The 20,543-nt window shown below is 44.2% G+C and overlaps 12 non-coding genes across 12 annotated transcripts; all 12 read left to right on the plus strand.

The window, feature by feature from the left end:
- The first annotated feature begins 818 nt into the window (after positions 1–818).
- LOC141202466 (U2 spliceosomal RNA) lies at positions 819–1,009 on the plus strand. The gene has a single exon (XR_012273738.1). It is a non-coding gene; the product is annotated as a U2 spliceosomal RNA (small nuclear RNA).
- A 1,118-nt stretch (positions 1,010–2,127) lies between these two features.
- LOC141202434 (U2 spliceosomal RNA) lies at positions 2,128–2,317 on the plus strand. Its single transcript, XR_012273707.1, has one exon. It is a non-coding gene; the product is annotated as a U2 spliceosomal RNA (small nuclear RNA).
- Positions 2,318–3,441: 1,124 nt separating this feature from the next.
- LOC141202169 (U2 spliceosomal RNA) lies at positions 3,442–3,632 on the plus strand. The gene has a single exon (XR_012273451.1). It is a non-coding gene; the product is annotated as a U2 spliceosomal RNA (small nuclear RNA).
- A 1,115-nt stretch (positions 3,633–4,747) lies between these two features.
- LOC141202412 (U2 spliceosomal RNA) lies at positions 4,748–4,938 on the plus strand. The gene has a single exon (XR_012273686.1). It is a non-coding gene; the product is annotated as a U2 spliceosomal RNA (small nuclear RNA).
- A 1,118-nt stretch (positions 4,939–6,056) lies between these two features.
- LOC141202354 (U2 spliceosomal RNA) lies at positions 6,057–6,247 on the plus strand. Its single transcript, XR_012273629.1, has one exon. It is a non-coding gene; the product is annotated as a U2 spliceosomal RNA (small nuclear RNA).
- Positions 6,248–7,365: 1,118 nt separating this feature from the next.
- Positions 7,366–7,556, plus strand: LOC141202170 (U2 spliceosomal RNA). Its single transcript, XR_012273452.1, has one exon. It is a non-coding gene; the product is annotated as a U2 spliceosomal RNA (small nuclear RNA).
- Positions 7,557–8,674: 1,118 nt separating this feature from the next.
- LOC141202178 (U2 spliceosomal RNA) lies at positions 8,675–8,865 on the plus strand. The gene has a single exon (XR_012273460.1). It is a non-coding gene; the product is annotated as a U2 spliceosomal RNA (small nuclear RNA).
- Positions 8,866–9,983: 1,118 nt separating this feature from the next.
- Positions 9,984–10,174, plus strand: LOC141202171 (U2 spliceosomal RNA). The gene has a single exon (XR_012273453.1). It is a non-coding gene; the product is annotated as a U2 spliceosomal RNA (small nuclear RNA).
- Positions 10,175–11,292: 1,118 nt separating this feature from the next.
- Positions 11,293–11,483, plus strand: LOC141202172 (U2 spliceosomal RNA). Its single transcript, XR_012273454.1, has one exon. It is a non-coding gene; the product is annotated as a U2 spliceosomal RNA (small nuclear RNA).
- A 1,115-nt stretch (positions 11,484–12,598) lies between these two features.
- On the plus strand, positions 12,599–12,789 carry LOC141202173 (U2 spliceosomal RNA). Its single transcript, XR_012273455.1, has one exon. It is a non-coding gene; the product is annotated as a U2 spliceosomal RNA (small nuclear RNA).
- A 1,118-nt stretch (positions 12,790–13,907) lies between these two features.
- On the plus strand, positions 13,908–14,098 carry LOC141202174 (U2 spliceosomal RNA). The gene has a single exon (XR_012273456.1). It is a non-coding gene; the product is annotated as a U2 spliceosomal RNA (small nuclear RNA).
- A 6,043-nt stretch (positions 14,099–20,141) lies between these two features.
- LOC141202592 (U2 spliceosomal RNA) lies at positions 20,142–20,340 on the plus strand. Its single transcript, XR_012273831.1, has one exon. It is a non-coding gene; the product is annotated as a U2 spliceosomal RNA (small nuclear RNA).
- The last annotated feature ends 203 nt before the right edge of the window (positions 20,341–20,543 follow it).

Here is a 20,543-nt window from a genome sequence, read left to right on the forward strand (position 1 = left end):
GGTGGTGAGATAAGCTGCACAATATAATTGACCTTTCAGTATATTGTTGCACACACACCATCTATTTAGCAAATGCCCTTGTTATCAACAGCAGCCTTTTAAACTCACCTGAGCTAACAGGTATGTGCGCTGGTTACTCTGCTGCGCTTAAAATTTCTTTTTTGGTTTGCTACAATGCCTTTTCTGAAACGTTGTCTCCCTCTGCTGGAACACTGACTTCTTTCATTTAATGCCTGCAGACTATAAAAGAGAACCCAACCCAAAAAGTTTGGTTGATTAGTCTGTGGCATTCTGTTAAACTGTTGCTTATGGCGGTCTCTGTGAGCTTCTCAGCGACATTCAGCCAGCCAGGTATCCTGCCTGCAGTAGATGGAATGTGGCAATGGAACGCTGGCTGCGTGTGTCATAATAGGCTCTGAGCCTTTATATACCTGTGCACAGCAGCAGCCACCTTCAGTCTGCTGCTGGACAGCCAGCAGCAGCAGCAGCAGCAGGAGAGGTATGTAATCAGCAGCCCTCCTGCTAAGGGTAGACAGCTGCTCGTTCCACCCCACCCCCCGCCTTAATTGGTTCTCCTCCCTTCCAACGGTGTTGAGGCGGGTGGGAACAGCAGGGGTTGAAGGTGCTGTGTTTAAAGAGGTGGAGTTATGCAGATCTAAAACGCGTGGATTGCAGCAGCAGCAAGCCGAAAAGTGCAGGCATGTAAGGGATCTAGAGGTTGACAACATGTCTTCTTAACGGGAGTCCAGGAGCTCATCTCCACAAATGGACTTTTCAGGATCCTTGGGTGGCTCCGTAGTTTGAAACCAATTCTGGTTATCGCTTCTCGCCCTTTTGGCTAAGATCAAGTGTAGTATCTGTTCTTATCAGTTTAATATCTGATACGTCCCCTATCTGGGGACCATATATTAAATGGATTTTTAGAACAGGGAGATGGAAAAAGAGCTTTCTCTGTCCACTCCACGCATTGACCTGGTATTGCAGTATCTCCAGGACCGGTGCACCCCTTCTTTAATGCAGTTTCTAAAATCAGAAAGAATTGAATTCAATGTTTTTTGTTCATTTTGCTTGTTTGTCGGATTTTGGGATGGACTCTTTGGCTTTGCTTTTCTTCTCCTCATTGGATTTTTCATGTTCAAAGTTGCAGAAGCCAGATTACAAGCTCATTTTGGTTCGACTTCAGCAACTGTGCATTGCATTGCCATGTAATGTAATGAAATGCTATCTTTCTAGCTCTCCCTTTTTACTTCCTTTTGGATAAACAGACATATTAGGCAAGCATTTTGGAGCTTTCACCTAAATAACTACAGGTGGTGAGATAAGCTGCACAATATAATTGACCTTTCAGTATATTGTTGCACACACACCATCTATTTAGCAAATGCCCTTGTTATCAACAGCAGCCTTTTAAACTCACCTGAGCTAACAGGTATGTGCGCTGGTTACTCTGCTGCGCTTAAAATTTCTTTTTTGGTTTGCTACAATGCCTTTTCTGAAACGTTGTCTCCCTCTGCTGGAACACTGACTTCTTTCATTTAATGCCTGCAGACTATAAAAGAGAACCCAACCCAAAAAGTTTGGTTGATTAGTCTGTGGCATTCTGTTAAACTGTTGCTTATGGCGGTCTCTGTGAGCTTCTCAGCGACATTCAGCCAGCCAGGTATCCTGCCTGCAGTAGATGGAATGTGGCAATGGAACGCTGGCTGCGCGTGTCATAATAGGCTCTGAGCCTTTATATACCTGTGCACAGCAGCAGCCACCTTCAGTCTGCTGCTGGACAGCCAGCAGCAGCAGCAGCAGCAGGAGAGGTATGTAATCAGCAGCCCTCCTGCTAAGGGTAGACAGCTGCTCGTTCCACCCCACCCCCCGCCTTAATTGGTTCTCCTCCCTTCCAACGGTGTTGAGGCGGGTGGGAACAGCAGGGGGTGAAGGTGCTGTGTTTAAAGAGGTGGAGTTATGCAGATCTAAAACGCGTGGATTGCAGCAGCAGCAAGCCGAAAAGTGCAGGCATGTAAGGGATCTAGAGGTTGACAACATGTCTTCTTAACGGGAGTCCAGGAGCTCATCTCCACAAATGGACTTTTCAGGATCCTTGGGTGGCTCCGTAGTTTGAAACCAATTCTGGTTATCGCTTCTCGGCCTTTTGGCTAAGATCAAGTGTAGTATCTGTTCTTATCAGTTTAATATCTGATACGTCCCCTATCTGGGGACCATATATTAAATGGATTTTAGAACAGGGAGATGGAAAAAGAGCTTGCTCTGTCCACTCCACGCATTGACCTGGTATTGCAGTATCTCCAGGACCGGTGCACCCCTTCTTTAATGCAGTTTCTAAAATCAGAAAGAATTGAATTCAATGTTTTTTGTTCATTTTGCTTGTTTGTCGGATTTTGGGATGGACTCTTTGGCTTTGCTTTTCTTCTCCTCATTGGATTTTTCATGTTCAAAGTTGCAGAAGCCAGATTACAAGCTCATTTTGGTTCAACTTCAGCAACTGTGCATTGCATTGCCATGTAATGTAATGAAATGCTATCTTTCTAGCTCTCCCTTTTTACTTCCTTTTGGATAAACAGACATATTAGGCAAGCATTTTGGAGCTTTCACCTAAATAACTACAGGTGGTGAGATAAGCTGCACAATATAATTGACCTTTCAGTATATTGTTGCACACACACCATCTATTTAGCAAATGCCCTTGTTATCAACAGCAGCCTTTTAAACTCACCTGAGCTAACAGGTATGTGCGCTGGTTACTCTGCTGCGCTTAAAATTTCTTTTTTGGTTTGCTACAATGCCTTTTCTGAAACGTTGTCTCCCTCTGCTGGAACACTGACTTCTTTCATTTAATGCCTGCAGACTATAAAAGAGAACCCAACCCAAAAAGTTTGGTTGATTAGTCTGTGGCATTCTGTTAAACTGTTGCTTATGGCGGTCTCTGTGAGCTTCTCAGCGACATTCAGCCAGCCAGGTATCCTGCCTGCAGTAGATGGAATGTGGCAATGGAACGCTGGCTGCGCGTGTCATAATAGGCTCTGAGCCTTTATATACCTGTGCACAGCAGCAGCCACCTTCAGTCTGCTGCTGGACAGCCAGCAGCAGCAGCAGCAGCAGCAGCAGGAGAGGTATGTAATCAGCAGCCCTCCTGCTAAGGGTAGACAGCTGCTCGTTCCACCCCACCCCCCGCCTTAATTGGTTCTCCTCCCTTCCAACGGTGTTGAGGCAGGTGGGAACAGCAGGGGGTGAAGGTGCTGTGTTTAAAGAGGTGGAGTTATGCAGATCTAAAACGCGTGGATTGCAGCAGCAGCAAGCCGAAAAGTGCAGGCATGTAAGGGATCTAGAGGTTGACAACATGTCTTCTTAACGGGAGTCCAGGAGCTCATCTCCACAAATGGACTTTTCAGGATCCTTGGGTGGCTCCGTAGTTTGAAACCAATTCTGGTTATCGCTTCTCGGCCTTTTGGCTAAGATCAAGTGTAGTATCTGTTCTTATCAGTTTAATATCTGATACGTCCCCTATCTGGGGACCATATATTAAATGGATTTTTAGAACAGGGAGATGGAAAAAGAGCTTGCTCTGTCCACTCCACGCATTGACCTGGTATTGCAGTATCTCCAGGACCGGTGCACCCCTTCTTTAATGCAGTTTCTAAAATCAGAAAGAATTGAATTCAATGTTTTTTGTTCATTTTGCTTGTTTGTCGGATTTTGGGATGGACTCTTTGGCTTTGCTTTTCTTCTCCTCATTGGATTTTTCATGTTCAAAGTTGCAGAAGCCAGATTACAAGCTCATTTTGGTTCAACTTCAGCAACTGTGCATTGCATTGCCATGTAATGTAATGAAATGCTATCTTTCTAGCTCTCCCTTTTTACTTCCTTTTGGATAAACAGACATATTAGGCAAGCATTTTGGAGCTTTCACCTAAATAACTACAGGTGGTGAGATAAGCTGCACAATATAATTGACCTTTCAGTATATTGTTGCACACACACCATCTATTTAGCAAATGCCCTTGTTATCAACAGCAGCCTTTTAAACTCACCTGAGCTAACAGGTATGTGCGCTGGTTACTCTGCTGCGCTTAAAATTTATTTTTTGGTTTGCTACAATGCCTTTTCTGAAACGTTGTCTCCCTCTGCTGGAACACTGACTTCTTTCATTTAATGCCTGCAGACTATAAAAGAGAACCCAACCCAAAAAGTTTGGTTGATTAGTCTGTGGCATTCTGTTAAACTGTTGCTTATGGCGGTCTCTGTGAGCTTCTCAGCGACATTCAGCCAGCCAGGTATCCTGCCTGCAGTAGATGGAATGTGGCAATGGAACGCTGGCTGCGCGTGTCATAATAGGCTCTGAGCCTTTATATACCTGTGCACAGCAGCAGCCACCTTCAGTCTGCTGCTGGACAGCCAGCAGCAGCAGCAGCAGGAGAGGTATGTAATCAGCAGACCTCCTGCTAAGGGTATACAGCTGCTCGTTCCACCCCACCCCCCGCCTTAATTGGTTCTCCTCCCTTCCAACGGTGTTGAGGCGGTTGGGAACAGCAGGGGGTGAAGGTGCTGTGTTTAAAGAGGTGGAGTTATGCAGATCTAAAACGCGTGGATTGCAGCAGCAGCAAGCCGAAAAGTGCAGGCATGTAAGGGATCTAGAGGTTGACAACATGTCTTCTTAACGGGAGTCCAGGAGCTCATCTCCACAAATGGACTTTTCAGGATCCTTGGGTGGCTCCGTAGTTTGAAACCAATTCTGGTTATCGCTTCTCGGCCTTTTGGCTAAGATCAAGTGTAGTATCTGTTCTTATCAGTTTAATATCTGATACGTCCCCTATCTGGGGACCATATATTAAATGGATTTTTAGAACAGGGAGATGGAAAAAGAGCTTGCTTTGTCCACTCCACGCATTGACATGGTATTGCAGTATCTCCAGGACCGGTGCACCCCTTCTTTAATGCAGTTTCTAAAATCAGAAAGAATTGAATTCAATGTTTTTTGTTCATTTTGCTTGTTTGTCGGATTTTGGGATGGACTCTTTGGCTTTGCTTTTCTTCTCCTCATTGGATTTTTCATGTTCAAAGTTGCAGAAGCCAGATTACAAGCTCATTTTGGTTCAACTTCAGCAACTGTGCATTGCATTGCCATGTAATGTAATGAAATGCTATCTTTCTAGCTCTCCCTTTTTACTTCCTTTTGGATAAACAGACATATTAGGCAAGCATTTTGGAGCTTTCACCTAAATAACTACAGGTGGTGAGATAAGCTGCACAATATAATTGACCTTTCAGTATATTGTTGCACACACACCATCTATTTAGCAAATGCCCTTGTTATCAACAGCAGCCTTTTAAACTCACCTGAGCTAACAGGTATGTGCGCTGGTTACTCTGCTGCGCTTAAAATTTCTTTTTTGGTTTGCTACAATGCCTTTTCTGAAACGTTGTCTCCCTCTGCTGGAACACTGACTTCTTTCATTTAATGCCTGCAGACTATAAAAGAGAACCCAACCCAAAAAGTTTGGTTGATTAGTCTGTGGCATTCTGTTAAACTGTTGCTTATGGCGGTCTCTGTGAGCTTCTCAGCGACATTCAGCCAGCCAGGTATCCTGCCTGCAGTAGATGGAATGTGGCAATGGAATGCTGGCTGCGCGTGTCATAATAGGCTCTGAGCCTTTATATACCTGTGCACAGCAGCAGCCACCTTCAGTCTGCTGCTGGACAGCCAGCAGCAGCAGCAGCAGCAGGAGAGGTATGTAATCAGCAGCCCTCCTGCTAAGGGTAGACAGCTGCTCGTTCCACCCCACCCCCCGCCTTAATTGGTTCTCCTCCCTTCCAACGGTGTTGAGGCGGGTGGGAACAGCAGGGGGTGAAGGTGCTGTGTTTAAAGAGGTGGAGTTATGCAGATCTAAAACGCGTGGATTGCAGCAGCAGCAAGCCGAAAAGTGCAGGCATGTAAGGGATCTAGAGGTTGACAACATGTCTTCTTAACGGGAGTCCAGGAGCTCATCTCCACAAATGGACTTTTCAGGATCCTTGGGTGGCTCCGTAGTTTGAAACCAATTCTGGTTATCGCTTCTCGGCCTTTTGGCTAAGATCAAGTGAAGTATCTGTTCTTATCAGTTTAATATCTGATACGTCCCCTATCTGGGGACCATATATTAAATGGATTTTTAGAACAGGGAGATGGAAAAAGAGCTTGCTCTGTCCACTCCACGCATTGACCTGGTATTGCAGTATCTCCAGGACCGGTGCACCCCTTCTTTAATGCAGTTTCTAAAATCAGAAAGAATTGAATTCAATGTTTTTTGTTCATTTTGCTTGTTTGTCGGATTTTGGGATGGACTCTTTGGCTTTGCTTTTCTTCTCCTCATTGGATTTTTCATGTTCAAAGTTGCAGAAGCCAGATTACAAGCTCATTTTGGTTCAACTTCAGCAACTGTGCATTGCATTGCCATGTAATGTAATGAAATGCTATCTTTCTAGCTCTCCCTTTTTACTTCCTTTTGGATAAACAGACATATTAGGCAAGCATTTTGGAGCTTTCACCTAAATAACTACAGGTGGTGAGATAAGCTGCACAATATAATTGACCTTTCAGTATATTGTTGCACACACACCATCTATTTAGCAAATGCCCTTGTTATCAACAGCAGCCTTTTAAACTCACCTGAGCTAACAGGTATGTGCGCTGGTTACTCTGCTGCGCTTAAAATTTCTTTTTTGGTTTGCTACAATGCCTTTTCTGAAACGTTGTCTCCCTCTGCTGGAACACTGACTTCTTTCATTTAATGCCTGCAGACTATAAAAGAGAACCCAACCCAAAAAGTTTGGTTGATTAGTCTGTGGCATTCTGTTAAACTGTTGCTTATGGCGGTCTCTGTGAGCTTCTCAGCGACATTCAGCCAGCCAGGTATCCTGCCTGCAGTAGATGGAATGTGGCAATGGAACGCTGGCTGCGCGTGTCATAATAGGCTCTGAGCCTTTATATACCTGTGCACAGCAGCAGCCACCTTCAGTCTGCTGCTGGACAGCCAGCAGCAGCAGCAGCAGCAGGAGAGGTATGTAATCAGCAGCCCTCCTGCTAAGGGTAGACAGCTGCTCGTTCCACCCCACCCCCCGCCTTAATTGGTTCTCCTCCCTTCCAACGGTGTTGAGGCGGGTGGGAACAGCAGGGGGTGAAGGTGCTGTGTTTAAAGAGGTGGAGTTATGCAGATCTAAAACGCGTGGATTGCAGCAGCAGCAAGCCGAAAAGTGCAGGCATGTAAGGGATCTAGAGGTTGACAACATGTCTTCTTAACGGGAGTCCAGGAGCTCATCTCCACAAATGGACTTTTCAGGATCCTTGGGTGACTCCGTAGTTTGAAACCAATTCTGGTTATCGCTTCTCGGCCTTTTGGCTAAGATCAAGTGTAGTATCTGTTCTTATCAGTTTAATATCTGATACGTCCCCTATCTGGGGACCATATATTAAATGGATTTTTAGAACAGGGAGATGGAAAAAGAGCTTGCTCTGTCCACTCCACGCATTGACCTGGTATTGCAGTATCTCCAGGACCGGTGCACCCCTTCTTTAATGCAGTTTCTAAAATCAGAAAGAATTGAATTCAATGTTTTTTGTTCATTTTGCTTGTTTGTCGGATTTTGGGATGGACTCTTTGGCTTTACTTTTCTTCTCCTCATTGGATTTTTCATGTTCAAAGTTGCAGAAGCCAGATTACAAGCTCATTTTGGTTCAACTTCAGCAACTGTGCATTGCATTGCCATGTAATGTAATGAAATGCTATCTTTCTAGCTCTCCCTTTTTACTTCCTTTTGGATAAACAGACATATTAGGCAAGCATTTTGGAGCTTTCACCTAAATAACTACAGGTGGTGAGATAAGCTGCACAATATAATTGACCTTTCAGTATATTGTTGCACACACACCATCTATTTAGCAAATGCCCTTGTTATCAACAGCAGCCTTTTAAACTCACCTGAGCTAACAGGTATGTGCGCTGGTTACTCCGCTGCGCTTAAAATTTCTTTTTTGGTTTGCTACAATGCCTTTTCTGAAACGTTGTCTCCCTCTGCTGGAACACTGACTTCTTTCATTTAATGCCTGCAGACTATAAAAGAGAACCCAACCCAAAAAGTTTGGTTGATTAGTCTGTGGCATTCTGTTAAACTGTTGCTTATGGCGGTCTCTGTGAGCTTCTCAGCGACATTCAGCCAGCCAGGTATCCTGCCTGCAGTAGATGGAATGTGGCAATGGAACGCTGGCTGCGCGTGTCATAATAGGCTCTGAGCCTTTATATACCTGTGCACAGCAGCAGCCACCTTCAGTCTGCTGCTGGACAGCCAGCAGCAGCAGCAGCAGCAGGAGAGGTATGTAATCAGCAGCCCTCCTGCTAAGGGTAGACAGCTGCTCGTTCCACCCCACCCCCCGCCTTAATTGGTTCTCCTCCCTTCCAACGGTGTTGAGGCGGGTGGGAACAGCAGGGGGTGAAGGTGCTGTGTTTAAAGAGGTGGAGTTATGCAGATCTAAAACGCGTGGATTGCAGCAGCAGCAAGCCGAAAAGTGCAGGCATGTAAGGGATCTAGAGGTTGACAACATGTCTTCTTAACGGGAGTCCAGGAGCTCATCTCCACAAATGGACTTTTCAGGATCCTTGGGTGGCTCCGTAGTTTGAAACCAATTCTGGTTATCGCTTCTCGGCCTTTTGGCTAAGATCAAGTGTAGTATCTGTTCTTATCAGTTTAATATCTGATACGTCCCCTATCTGGGGACCATATATTAAATGGATTTTTAGAACAGGGAGATGGAAAAAGAGCTTGCTCTGTCCACTCCACGCATTGACCTGGTATTGCAGTATCTCCAGGACCGGTGCACCTCTTCTTTAATGCAGTTTCTAAAATCAGAAAGAATTGAATTCAATGTTTTTTGTTCATTTTGCTTGTTTGTCGGATTTTGGGATGGACTCTTTGGCTTTACTTTTCTTCTCCTCATTGGATTTTTCATGTTCAAAGTTGCAGAAGCCAGATTACAAGCTCATTTTGGTTCAACTTCAGCAACTGTGCATTGCATTGCCATGTAATGTAATGAAATGCTATCTTTCTAGCTCTCCCTTTTTACTTCCTTTTGGATAAACAGACATATTAGGCAAGCATTTTGGAGCTTTCACCTAAATAACTACAGGTGGTGAGATAAGCTGCACAATATAATTGACCTTTCAGTATATTGTTGCACACACACCATCTATTTAGCAAATGCCCTTGTTATCAACAGCAGCCTTTTAAACTCACCTGAGCTAACAGGTATGTGCGCTGGTTACTCTGCTGCGCTTAAAATTTCTTTTTTGGTTTGCTACAATGCCTTTTCTGAAACGTTGTCTCCCTCTGCTGGAACACTGACTTCTTTCATTTAATGCCTGCAGACTATAAAAGAGAACCCAACCCAAAAAGTTTGGTTGATTAGTCTGTGGCATTCTGTTAAATTGTTGCTTATGGCGGTCTCTGTGAGCTTCTCAGCGACATTCAGCCAGCCAGGTATCCTGCCTGCAGTAGATGGAATGTGGCAATGGAACGCTGGCTGCGCGTGTCATAATAGGCTCTGAGCCTTTATATACCTGTGCACAGCAGCAGCCACCTTCAGTCTGCTGCTGGACAGCCAGCAGCAGCAGCAGCAGCAGGAGAGGTATGTAATCAGCAGCCCTCCTGCTAAGGGTAGACAGCTGCTCGTTCCACCCCACCCCCCGCCTTAATTGGTTCTCCTCCCTTCCAACGGTGTTGAGGCGGGTGGGAACAGCAGGGGGTGAAGGTGCTGTGTTTAAAGAGGTGGAGTTATGCAGATCTAAAACGCGTGGATTGCAGCAGCAGCAAGCCGAAAAGTGCAGGCATGTAAGGGATCTAGAGGTTGACAACATGTCTTCTTAACGGGAGTCCAGGAGCTCATCTCCACAAATGGACTTTTCAGGATCCTTGGGTGGCTCCGTAGTTTGAAACCAATTCTGGTTATCGCTTCTCGGCCTTTTGGCTAAGATCAAGTGTAGTATCTGTTCTTATCAGTTTAATATCTGATACGTCCCCTATCTGGGGACCATATATTAAATGGATTTTTAGAACAGGGAGATGGAAAAAGAGCTTGCTCTGTCCACTCCACGCATTGACCTGGTATTGCAGTATCTCCAGGACCGGTGCACCCCTTCTTTAATGCAGTTTCTAAAATCAGAAAGAATTGAATTCAATGTTTTTTGTTCATTTTGCTTGTTTGTCGGATTTTGGGATGGACTCTTTGGCTTTGCTTTTCTTCTCCTCATTGGATTTTTCATGTTCAAAGTTGCAGAAGCCAGATTACAAGCTCATTTTGGTTCAACTTCAGCAACTGTGCATTGCATTGCCATGTAATGTAATGAAATGCTATCTTTCTAGCTCTCCCTTTTTACTTCCTTTTGGATAAACAGACATATTAGGCAAGCATTTTGGAGCTTTCACCTAAATAACTACAGGTGGTGAGATAAGCTGCACAATATAATTGACCTTTCAGTATATTGTTGCACACACACCATCTATTTAGCAAATGCCCTTGTTATCAACAGCAGCCTTTTAAACTCACCTGAGCTAACAGGTATGTGCGCTGGTTACTCCGCTGCGCTTAAAATTTCTTTTTTGGTTTGCTACAATGCCTTTTCTGAAACGTTGTCTCCCTCTGCTGGAACACTGACTTCTTTCATTTAATGCCTGCAGACTATAAAAGAGAACCCAACCCAAAAAGTTTGGTTGATTAGTCTGTGGCATTCTGTTAAACTGTTGCTTATGGCGGTCTCTGTGAGCTTCTCAGCGACATTCAGCCAGCCAGGTATCCTGCCTGCAGTAGATGGAATGTGGCAATGGAACGCTGGCTGCGCGTGTCATAATAGGCTCTGAGCCTTTATATACCTGTGCACAGCAGCAGCCACCTTCAGTCTGCTGCTGGACAGCCAGCAGCAGCAGCAGCAGCAGGAGAGGTATGTAATCAGCAGCCCTCCTGCTAAGGGTAGACAGCTGCTCGTTCCACCCCACCCCCCGCCTTAATTGGTTCTCCTCCCTTCCAACGGTGTTGAGGCGGGTGGGAACAGCAGGGGGTGAAGGTGCTGTGTTTAAAGAGGTGGAGTTATGCAGATCTAAAACGCGTGGATTGCAGCAGCAGCAAGCCGAAAAGTGCAGGCATGTAAGGGATCTAGAGGTTGACAACATGTCTTCTTAACGGGAGTCCAGGAGCTCATCTCCACAAATGGACTTTTCAGGATCCTTGGGTGGCTCCGTAGTTTGAAACCAATTCTGGTTATCGCTTCTCGGCCTTTTGGCTAAGATCAAGTGTAGTATCTGTTCTTATCAGTTTAATATCTGATACGTCCCCTATCTGGGGACCATATATTAAATGGATTTTTAGAACAGGGAGATGGAAAAAGAGCTTGCTCTGTCCACTCCACGCATTGACCTGGTATTGCAGTATCTCCAGGACCGGTGCACCCCTTCTTTAATGCAGTTTCTAAAATCAGAAAGAATTGAATTCAATGTTTTTTGTTCATTTTGCTTGTTTGTCGGATTTTGGGATGGACTCTTTGGCTTTGCTTTTCTTCTCCTCATTGGATTTTTCATGTTCAAAGTTGCAGAAGCCAGATTACAAGCTCATTTTGGTTCAACTTCAGCAACTGTGCATTGCATTGCCATGTAATGTAATGAAATGCTATCTTTCTAGCTCTCCCTTTTTACTTCCTTTTGGATAAACAGACATATTAGGCAAGCATTTTGGAGCTTTCACCTAAATAACTACAGGTGGTGAGATAAGCTGCACAATATAATTGACCTTTCAGTATATTGTTGCACACACACCATCTATTTAGCAAATGCCCTTGTTATCAACAGCAGCCTTTTAAACTCACCTGAGCTAACAGGTATGTGCGCTGGTTACTCCGCTGCGCTTAAAATTTCTTTTTTGGTTTGCTACAATGCCTTTTCTGAAACGTTGTCTCCCTCTGCTGGAACACTGACTTCTTTCATTTAATGCCTGCAGACTATAAAAGAGAACCCAACCCAAAAAGTTTGGTTGATTAGTCTGTGGCATTCTGTTAAACTGTTGCTTATGGCGGTCTCTGTGAGCTTCTCAGCGACATTCAGCCAGCCAGGTATCCTGCCTGCAGTAGATGGAATGTGGCAATGGAACGCTGGCTGCGCGTGTCATAATAGGCTCTGAGCCTTTATATACCTGTGCACAGCAGCAGCCACCTTCAGTCTGCTGCTGGACAGCCAGCAGCAGCAGCAGCAGGAGAGGTATGTAATCAGCAGCCCTCCTGCTAAGGGTAGACAGCTGCTCGTTCCACCCCACCCCCCGCCTTAATTGGTTCTCCTCCCTTCCAACGGTGTTGAGGCGGGTGGGAACAGCAGGGGGTGAAGGTGCTGTGTTTAAAGAGGTGGAGTTATGCAGATCTAAAACGCGTGGATTGCAGCAGCAGCAAGCCGAAAAGTGCAGGCATGTAAGGGATCTAGAGGTTGACAACATGTCTTCTTAACGGGAGTCCAGGAGCTCATCTCCACAAATGGACTTTTCAGGATCCTTGGGTGGCTCCGTAGTTTGAAACCAATTCTGGTTATCGCTTCTCGGCCTTTTGGCTAAGATCAAGTGTAGTATCTGTTCTTATCAGTTTAATATCTGATACGTCCCCTATCTGGGGACCATATATTAAATGGATTTTTAGAACAGGGAGATGGAAAAAGAGCTTGCTCTGTCCACTCCACGCATTGACCTGGTATTGCAGTATCTCCAGGACCGGTGCACCCCTTCTTTAATGCAGTTTCTAAAATCAGAAATAATTGAATTCAATGTTTTTTGTTCATTTTGCTTGTTTGTCGGATTTTGGGATGGACTCTTTGGCTTTGCTTTTCTTCTCCTCATTGGATTTTTCATGTTCAAAGTTGCAGAAGCCAGATTACAAGCTCATTTTGGTTCAACTTCAGCAACTGTGCATTGCATTGCCATGTAATGTAATGAAATGCTATCTTTCTAGCTCTCCCTTTTTACTTCCTTTTGGATAAACAGACATATTAGGCAAGCATTTTGGAGCTTTCACCTAAATAACTACAGGTGGTGAGATAAGCTGCACAATATAATTGACCTTTCAGTATATTGTTGCACACACACCATCTATTTAGCAAATGCCCTTGTTATCAACAGCAGCCTTTTAAACTCACCTGAGCTAACAGGTATGTGCGCTGGTTACTCTGCTGCGCTTAAAATTTCTTTTTTGGTTTGCTACAATGCCTTTTCTGAAACGTTGTCTCCCTCTGCTGGAACACTGACTTCTTTCATTTAATGCCTGCAGACTATAAAAGAGAACCCAACCCAAAAAGTTTGGTTGATTAGTCTGTGGCATTCTGTTAAACTGTTGCTTATGGCGGTCTCTGTGAGCTTCTCAGCGACATTCAGCCAGCCAGGTATCCTGCCTGCAGTAGATGGAATGTGGCAATGGAACGCTGGCTGCGCGTGTCATAATAGGCTCTGAGCCTTTATATACCTGTGCACAGCAGCAGCCACCTTCAGTCTGCTGCTGGACAGCCAGCAGCAGCAGCAGCAGCAGGAGAGGTATGTAATCAGCAGCCCTCCTGCTAAGGGTAGACAGCTGCTCGTTCCACCCCACCCCCCGCCTTAATTGGTTCTCCTCCCTTCCAACGGTGTTGAGGCGGGTGGGAACAGCAGGGGGTGAAGGTGCTGTGTTTAAAGAGGTGGAGTTATGCAGATCTAAAACGCGTGGATTGCAGCAGCAGCAAGCCGAAAAGTGCAGGCATGTAAGGGATCTAGAGGTTGACAACATGTCTTCTTAACGGGAGTCCAGGAGCTCATCTCCACAAATGGACTTTTCAGGATCCTTGGGTGGCTCCGTAGTTTGAAACCAATTCTGGTTATCGCTTCTCGGCCTTTTGGCTAAGATCAAGTGTAGTATCTGTTCTTATCAGTTTAATATCTGATACGTCCCCTATCTGGGGACCATATATTAAATGGATTTTTAGAACAGGGAGATGGAAAAAGAGCTTGCTCTGTCCACTCCACGCATTGACCTGGTATTGCAGTATCTCCAGGACCGGTGCACCCCTTCTTTAATGCAGTTTCTAAAATCAGAAAGAATTGAATTCAATGTTTTTTGTTCATTTTGCTTGTTTGTCGGATTTTGGGATGGACTCTTTGGCTTTGCTTTTCTTCTCCTCATTGGATTTTTCATGTTCAAAGTTGCAGAAGCCAGATTACAAGCTCATTTTGGTTCAACTTCAGCAACTGTGCATTGCATTGCCGTGTAATGTAATGAAATGCTATCTTTCTAGCTCTCCCTTTTTACTTCCTTTTGGATAAACAGACATATTAGGCAAGCATTTTGGAGCTTTCACCTAAATAACTACAGGTGGTGAGATAAGCTGCACAATATAATTGACCTTTCAGTATATTGTTGCACACACACCATCTATTTAGCAAATGCCCTTGTTATCAACAGCAGCCTTTTAAACTCACCTGAGCTAACAGGTATGTGCGCTGGTTACTCTGCTGCGCTTAAAATTTCTTTTTTGGTTTGCTACAATGCCTTTTCTGAAACGTTGTCTCCCTCTGCTGGAACACTGACTTCTTTCATTTAATGCCTGCAGACTATAAAAGAGAACCCAACCCAAAAAGTTTGGTTGATTAGTCTGTGGCATTCTGTTAAACTGTTGCTTATGGCGGTCTCTGTGAGCTTCTCAGCGACATTCAGCCAGCCAGGTATCCTGCCTGCAGTAGATGGAATGTGGCAATGGAACGCTGGCTGCGCGTGTCATAATAGGCTCTGAGCCTTTATATACCTGTGCACAGCAGCAGCCACCTTCAGTCTGCTGCTGGACAGCCAGCAGCAGCAGCAGCAGCCGGAGAGGTATGTAATTGGTTCTCCTCCCTTCCAACGGTGTTGAGGCGGGTGGGAACAGCAGGGGGTGAAGGTGCTGTGTTTAAAGAGGTGGAGTTATGCAGATCTAAAACGCGTGGATTGCAGCAGCAGCAAGCCGAAAAGTGCAGGCATGTAAGGGATCTAGAGGTTGACAACATGTCTTCTTAACGGGAGGTAAGGAGCTCATCTCCACAAATGGACTTTTCAGGATCCTTGGGTGGCTCCGTAGTTTGAAACCAATTCTGGTTATCGCTTCTCGGCCTTTTGGCTTAGATCTTGTATCTGGTCAGAAGGATCCTATAGTGTCTCCCCCTCGGCCTTGCAGCATCGCCACTTAGGTGGCTTAAGCTGCCTGCTGCTATTGGGGGGGGTCCAGAGGAAACGAGAGGTGATAATGGGCGTCAAGATTCGCTATGCCGGGACCGATGATATTCGGGTCAAAAATGCTTTTCGCATTGATATTGAGGAGTCAAGGAGGAATTTCTTTAACCTGCGGTTCTTGGTGGAAGTCGTCATCTTCAAGATTTTGAATGTTGGTCGTGAAGACATCATTTGCCTACAGGAGTTCCCAAAGAATGGCCGGTACGTTTTAGTCCTTGATCGTATGGCAGCTTGCCAGAATCTTTTCAAGACTCTAAAGGATCAGCAAGCCTTGGATCATCCGGCTCTTGATGGACTTACATTCACGGTATTGTATACTAAGGGGGAAGTGCCAGTTGTTGTGTTTATGCACAACCCCCTTGTGGATGTGGAGGACATTACTAGATTCCTGAACTGTCATTGCAGCTATGTGTCCTACTCACACAAGGTGAGGAATGAGGTGGGCTTGTGGACTGGCAAACACAAGTTTTTTGTACGGTTCCAGGAGGACCCCCAGGGACCTGGGGGTATCCACTACCCTCCCCTCAGTTTTGCCATCGGGAGGGATAGAGGGTATATGTATTTTCCTGGTGCTCCGCGTTTTTGCAGGAAGTGTAAATCCTTTGGACACTACCAAGAGGACTGCACGGTGGAGAAGTTTTGTGGGAAATGCAATAAAGAGGGTCATCTGGCAATGGAGTGTACTAACTCCATGGTTTGTAATGCATGTGGCGAGGAGGGACACGCTTTCAAGGACTGTCCCCATCGTTCCAGGTCATATGCAGAGGCCGTGTCCCCACGTCCTACTACTGCCGCCACTATTGGTGAGGCGATCGAGGCAGTAAGGGACTTCATGGAAGAGATGGAGCAAGCACCCGATCCTGCTGGTGGAAGCGCTGTTGAGATAGAGCCTGCAGATATGTCAATTCTGCTTGATGTGAGTGGTGAGGGAGAAGTGAGCGGTTCACTCTCCACAACGCCGGTGTTGGCTTTGGAAAGCTCAGAGGCATTTCATGAAGGTGGTGGTGGCCAGGGTGACTTCACCGGGGCTGTGGTGAGGCCCCCTGATGAGGACTCTGATGTGTCTTCTGCAAAGAAGTTCCGGCCAGATTTTTCACCTGCCAGTATTGGGAGCATCAGCCCCTTAAGTGATAGGAGCTATCCCGAGAGCTACAGTGCCTCTCCTAGGAGGTCTTTTTTGGAGGAGGGGGCCAGCATTCTCTGCTTAACATCAGGAATCGAGTTTCAAGACGAGAAAGGTTGACTCTTCGGTGGGGGGTATGTTCTTTTTTACCGAATATGGTTAAAAAATGGGCTCCAACGTGGGCTGTAGTGTACTGTCAATAAATGTAAGGCTTATAAAATCTAAGCCTAGAAGACTGGCTATACTGGAAGAACTAAAAAATCTTGGAGCAAATATTTACTGTCTGCAAGAGTGCGGAATTGAAGAGTCACCTCCTGAAAAGGACTGGGTATATGGGCATAGTATTTGGTCAGGTTCAATGACAAACAAAAATGATGGTGTGGGGATTTTGTTGGGGAATAGGGATTTAAGTTTTGAAAATTATATGGTGGTGGAGCCAGGTCGTTGTATAATGGCAGTGGTTAAGGGGAGAGGGTGGAGGGTGAAAATTGTTAACGTGTATTGTCCAATTAACAAAGGGGATAGGTTAGCACTATTAGAGAAAATACGTTTATTTTTGCCTGGAAGGATTCCAATATTATTAGTTGGTGATTTCAATTGTGTTTCTGAAGGGGAAATTGATGTCACGGGTAAGGTCCTTAATCAAATTACATCTGATTTTTCTTTTTTAGATGCAGCGGAATTTTTGAGTAAGCCACCACCGGCCACATATAGAGCTGATAGGGGAGGAATAGTGTCCAGGATTGACCGCATGCTGTATACAAATAGAGGTTTGGTGTGTAAATTTTTTAAACAGCATGTTTTTTCTTTCACAGACCATGAATGTTTGTGGGGTATGTTTGAAGGTGATAAAAAAATGGTGCATGGTGTTGGGGTATGGAAGCTAAATGTTAGGTTGTTAGAGGATGTTAGGGTTATGAGAGACTTCGAAAGTAAGTATGAATGGTGGAGGTCTAGGAAAAATAATTTTGTGGATGTGACTGTATGGTGGGATTGGGTGAAAGTGGAAATTAAGAATTTTTTTAGGAGGTGGGGTTATAAAAAAGCAGCAATTGAAAGAGGCAGATTTAAAGATTTAAATATGAGGATTGAGTGGTTACATAAAATGAGTATGAAAGGAATTGATGTTAGTGATCAACTCAGAGGAGCGAGAGATGAGATGAAGCGTGTTTTGGAAAAGCGTGGGAAGGAAATTATTTTTAGGACGAGAGTTGAGCATTTGGATATGGATGAGAAGTGTACGAGGTACTTTTTTAAAAAAATGTGCAGTAAAAAAGATGAGTTGGATGAGGTTGTAAATGATAATGGTATGACTGTGGTTGGAAGGGAAGTGTTGGATGAGGTACATAGTTTCTATAGTAGTTTATTTGAGTCTAAATGGGTGGATGGGGGTTTGAAAAAGCATGTGTTAGGTATGTTGGAGAGTCAGCTTGAATCAGGGGAACGTGAGTGTTTGAGTGAAGATATTGTTTTTGATGAGGTTAAAAAGGCGGTGGATGGTGCGAAAAAGAATAAAACACCTGGGAAAGATGGGTTGCCTGTGGAGTTTTATGTAAAAGCATGGGATGTGATTGGTGTTGATTTTGTGGAGGTATGTCAATATATGTGGATGAATGGTGTACTTTGTAATTCCATGAAAGAAGGAGTAGTTGTTTACTATATAAGAAGGGTGAGAAAAAGAATTTGCGTAATTGGAGGCCGATTACATTACTCAATGCAGATTATAAAGTCTTTAGCAAAATTCTGGCTAACCGTATGCGTGGGGTGATTGGAAGTGTGGTTGGTGATGATCAAGTGTGCGCGGTGCCAGGTAGGTGTATGACTGATAACCTCTTGTTGTTGAGGGACGTAATTGGAGATTGTATGTTTAGGAAGGGGAAATGTATGGTTTTTTGTGTGGATTTTGAGAAAGCTTTTGATAGAGTGTCGCATGCGTTTATGTTTGAGGTGTTAGTTAGGATGGGTTTTCCTAGTGTTTTTGTGAATGCCATAAGGTGTTTGTATGATGGTGTGGTGAGTGAAGTGTTAGTGAATGGATGTTTGAGTGAGAAGGTGTGCATAAAATCAGGGGTCAGGCAGGGGTGTCCGTTGTCCCCTGTCCTGTTTATAAGTGTGATTGAGCCCCTGTTGTGCATGATTCGGAAAGAGAAAGTGATGAATGGTCTTCTGATCCCAGGGAGTGGTGGAAAGACTGTAAAGGTAATGGGGTATATGGACGATGTTGTTGTGGTGAGTGATAATATGGCTGCTATGAATCGAGCAAGGTTGCTTTTAGATTTCTTTTGTGGTGCATCTGGTTTTAGGGTGAATTGGGGGAAGTGTAGCTTTAAGTGTTTCGGGGATTCGAGTGTTAGGATGGATGGTGTGATATGTGAAGAAGGTGCTATTAAGGTTTTGGGGGTGTGGTTTAACAAAGATCTGAAAGGGAATGAGAGATGGGATGAATGCGGTAAGAGGATTGAACAGAAGTTAAATTTTTGGAGGTTGCGGGACTTGACATTGTCAGGCAAAGTCCTTATTATTAAGTCAGTGATTCTTCCTATGTTACTTTTTGTGTCAGTGGTTTTTCCAGCCCCTTATAGGGGTTTTAGGCGGATTGAGAAGCTAATTTTTACGTTTTATTGGGGAAGTAAGATGGAAAAACTTAAAAGGGAATATTTGTGTAAGTTACGTGAACATGGGGGAATGGATTTCCCAAATTTTGAAATTTGTCTTGGTTTAAATTTTATTAAAACAGTGGTTGTTCTGTTAGGTAGGGATAACAAGACGGCTTATATGATTAAATATATGGCTGGATGGATGTTGTTTGGGTTGAAATGGATGAGAAGGGATGCAAGAGTGCCTGTTTCGTTTAAATGTCCAGTGTGGTATGAGTTTGTTGAAAAATTTGTTGTCAAGCATGATTTGTTGGATGTTCCTATGGGTGATTTCAAAGTGATAAGGAATGTAAGGAGAAGGATGCGAGTTAGAGAGTTTGAATGTAACATTAGGGGCTTGAGATCGAGTGAAGCGTTGTGTGTATGGAGGAACCTGAGTATAAAAGGAATATCGAATAGGCAGCGTGATATCGTATGGATGAGTTTGCATGAGATTTTGCCTGTGAGAGAGGTACAGAAGAGGAGGGATCTGATTAGAACAGAGGTATGTCCGAGGGATGGATGTGGGGCGAGTGAAACTGTTATGCATTTGGTTTGGAATTGTGATTATGCTCAGAGTGTTTGGAAGGGAGTGGGTGGTTTATGCAAGGAACTAGCGGGCGTGAATTTTATAAATTGGAGAGTGGTAATGTTTGGGATGGGTGCAAGTAGCCGGGTGAAAGAGAGATTGTTGTGGTTGATAATGGCATGTGTAATAGAAAGTCTGTGGGACGTTAGGAATTTGTGTTTATTTAAAAGGAAAATAATCTCAGTTAATAATTGTGTTAGGATGGTTTTGTCAAGGTTATACATAGTTTATTTATGGGATAGCCGTGGCGGTGGTGGCTCTGATTCAGAAGGTTTTTGGAAAGTCAAAAAATGGAGGTCACTGGTAAAGTACCAGTAAGTCCTTGTTTAAGTGTTGTGATCTGTCATTTTTTATGACAATGGTATGTTTTTATAGTTTTTGTCCATTCAAAAGGTCTTACAACTGTTTCAGTATAAAGTTATAAATATGAAATAAAGAAAGTACCATTATGATGTAAGACTGGGCAACGTAGTGTGAGTTTTTATACTATTGATTGTTGCTTGAAAAATTTTACTGAATAGTATAAAAAAAAAAAAAAAAAAAAAAAAATCTGTTCTTATCAGTTTAATATCTGATACGTCCCCTATCTGGGGACCATATATTAAATGGATTTTTAGAACAGGGAGATGGAAAAAGAGCTTGCTCTGTCCACTCCACGCATTGACCTGGTATTGCAGTATCTCCAGGACCGGTGCACCCCTTCTTTAATGCAGTTTCTAAAATCAGAAAGAATTGAATTCAATGCTTTTTGTTCATTTTGCTTGTTTGTCGGATTTTGTCATATTCTAGAATACACAATGCGTTAGAATCGGGCCACCATCTAGTAAACAATAATTCCAATCATAGACAAACCTCATGTGACACTGGATCAAACTGCCCGAACAGCTGCCCCATGGTGATGGCTT

The sequence above is a fragment of the Phyllobates terribilis genome, unplaced genomic scaffold (assembly GCF_046119375.1).
Source record: "Phyllobates terribilis strain yellow unplaced genomic scaffold, ASM4611937v1 Scaffold_123__1_contigs__length_5148117, whole genome shotgun sequence".
NCBI classification, from domain to species: domain Eukaryota; kingdom Metazoa; phylum Chordata; class Amphibia; order Anura; family Dendrobatidae; genus Phyllobates; species Phyllobates terribilis.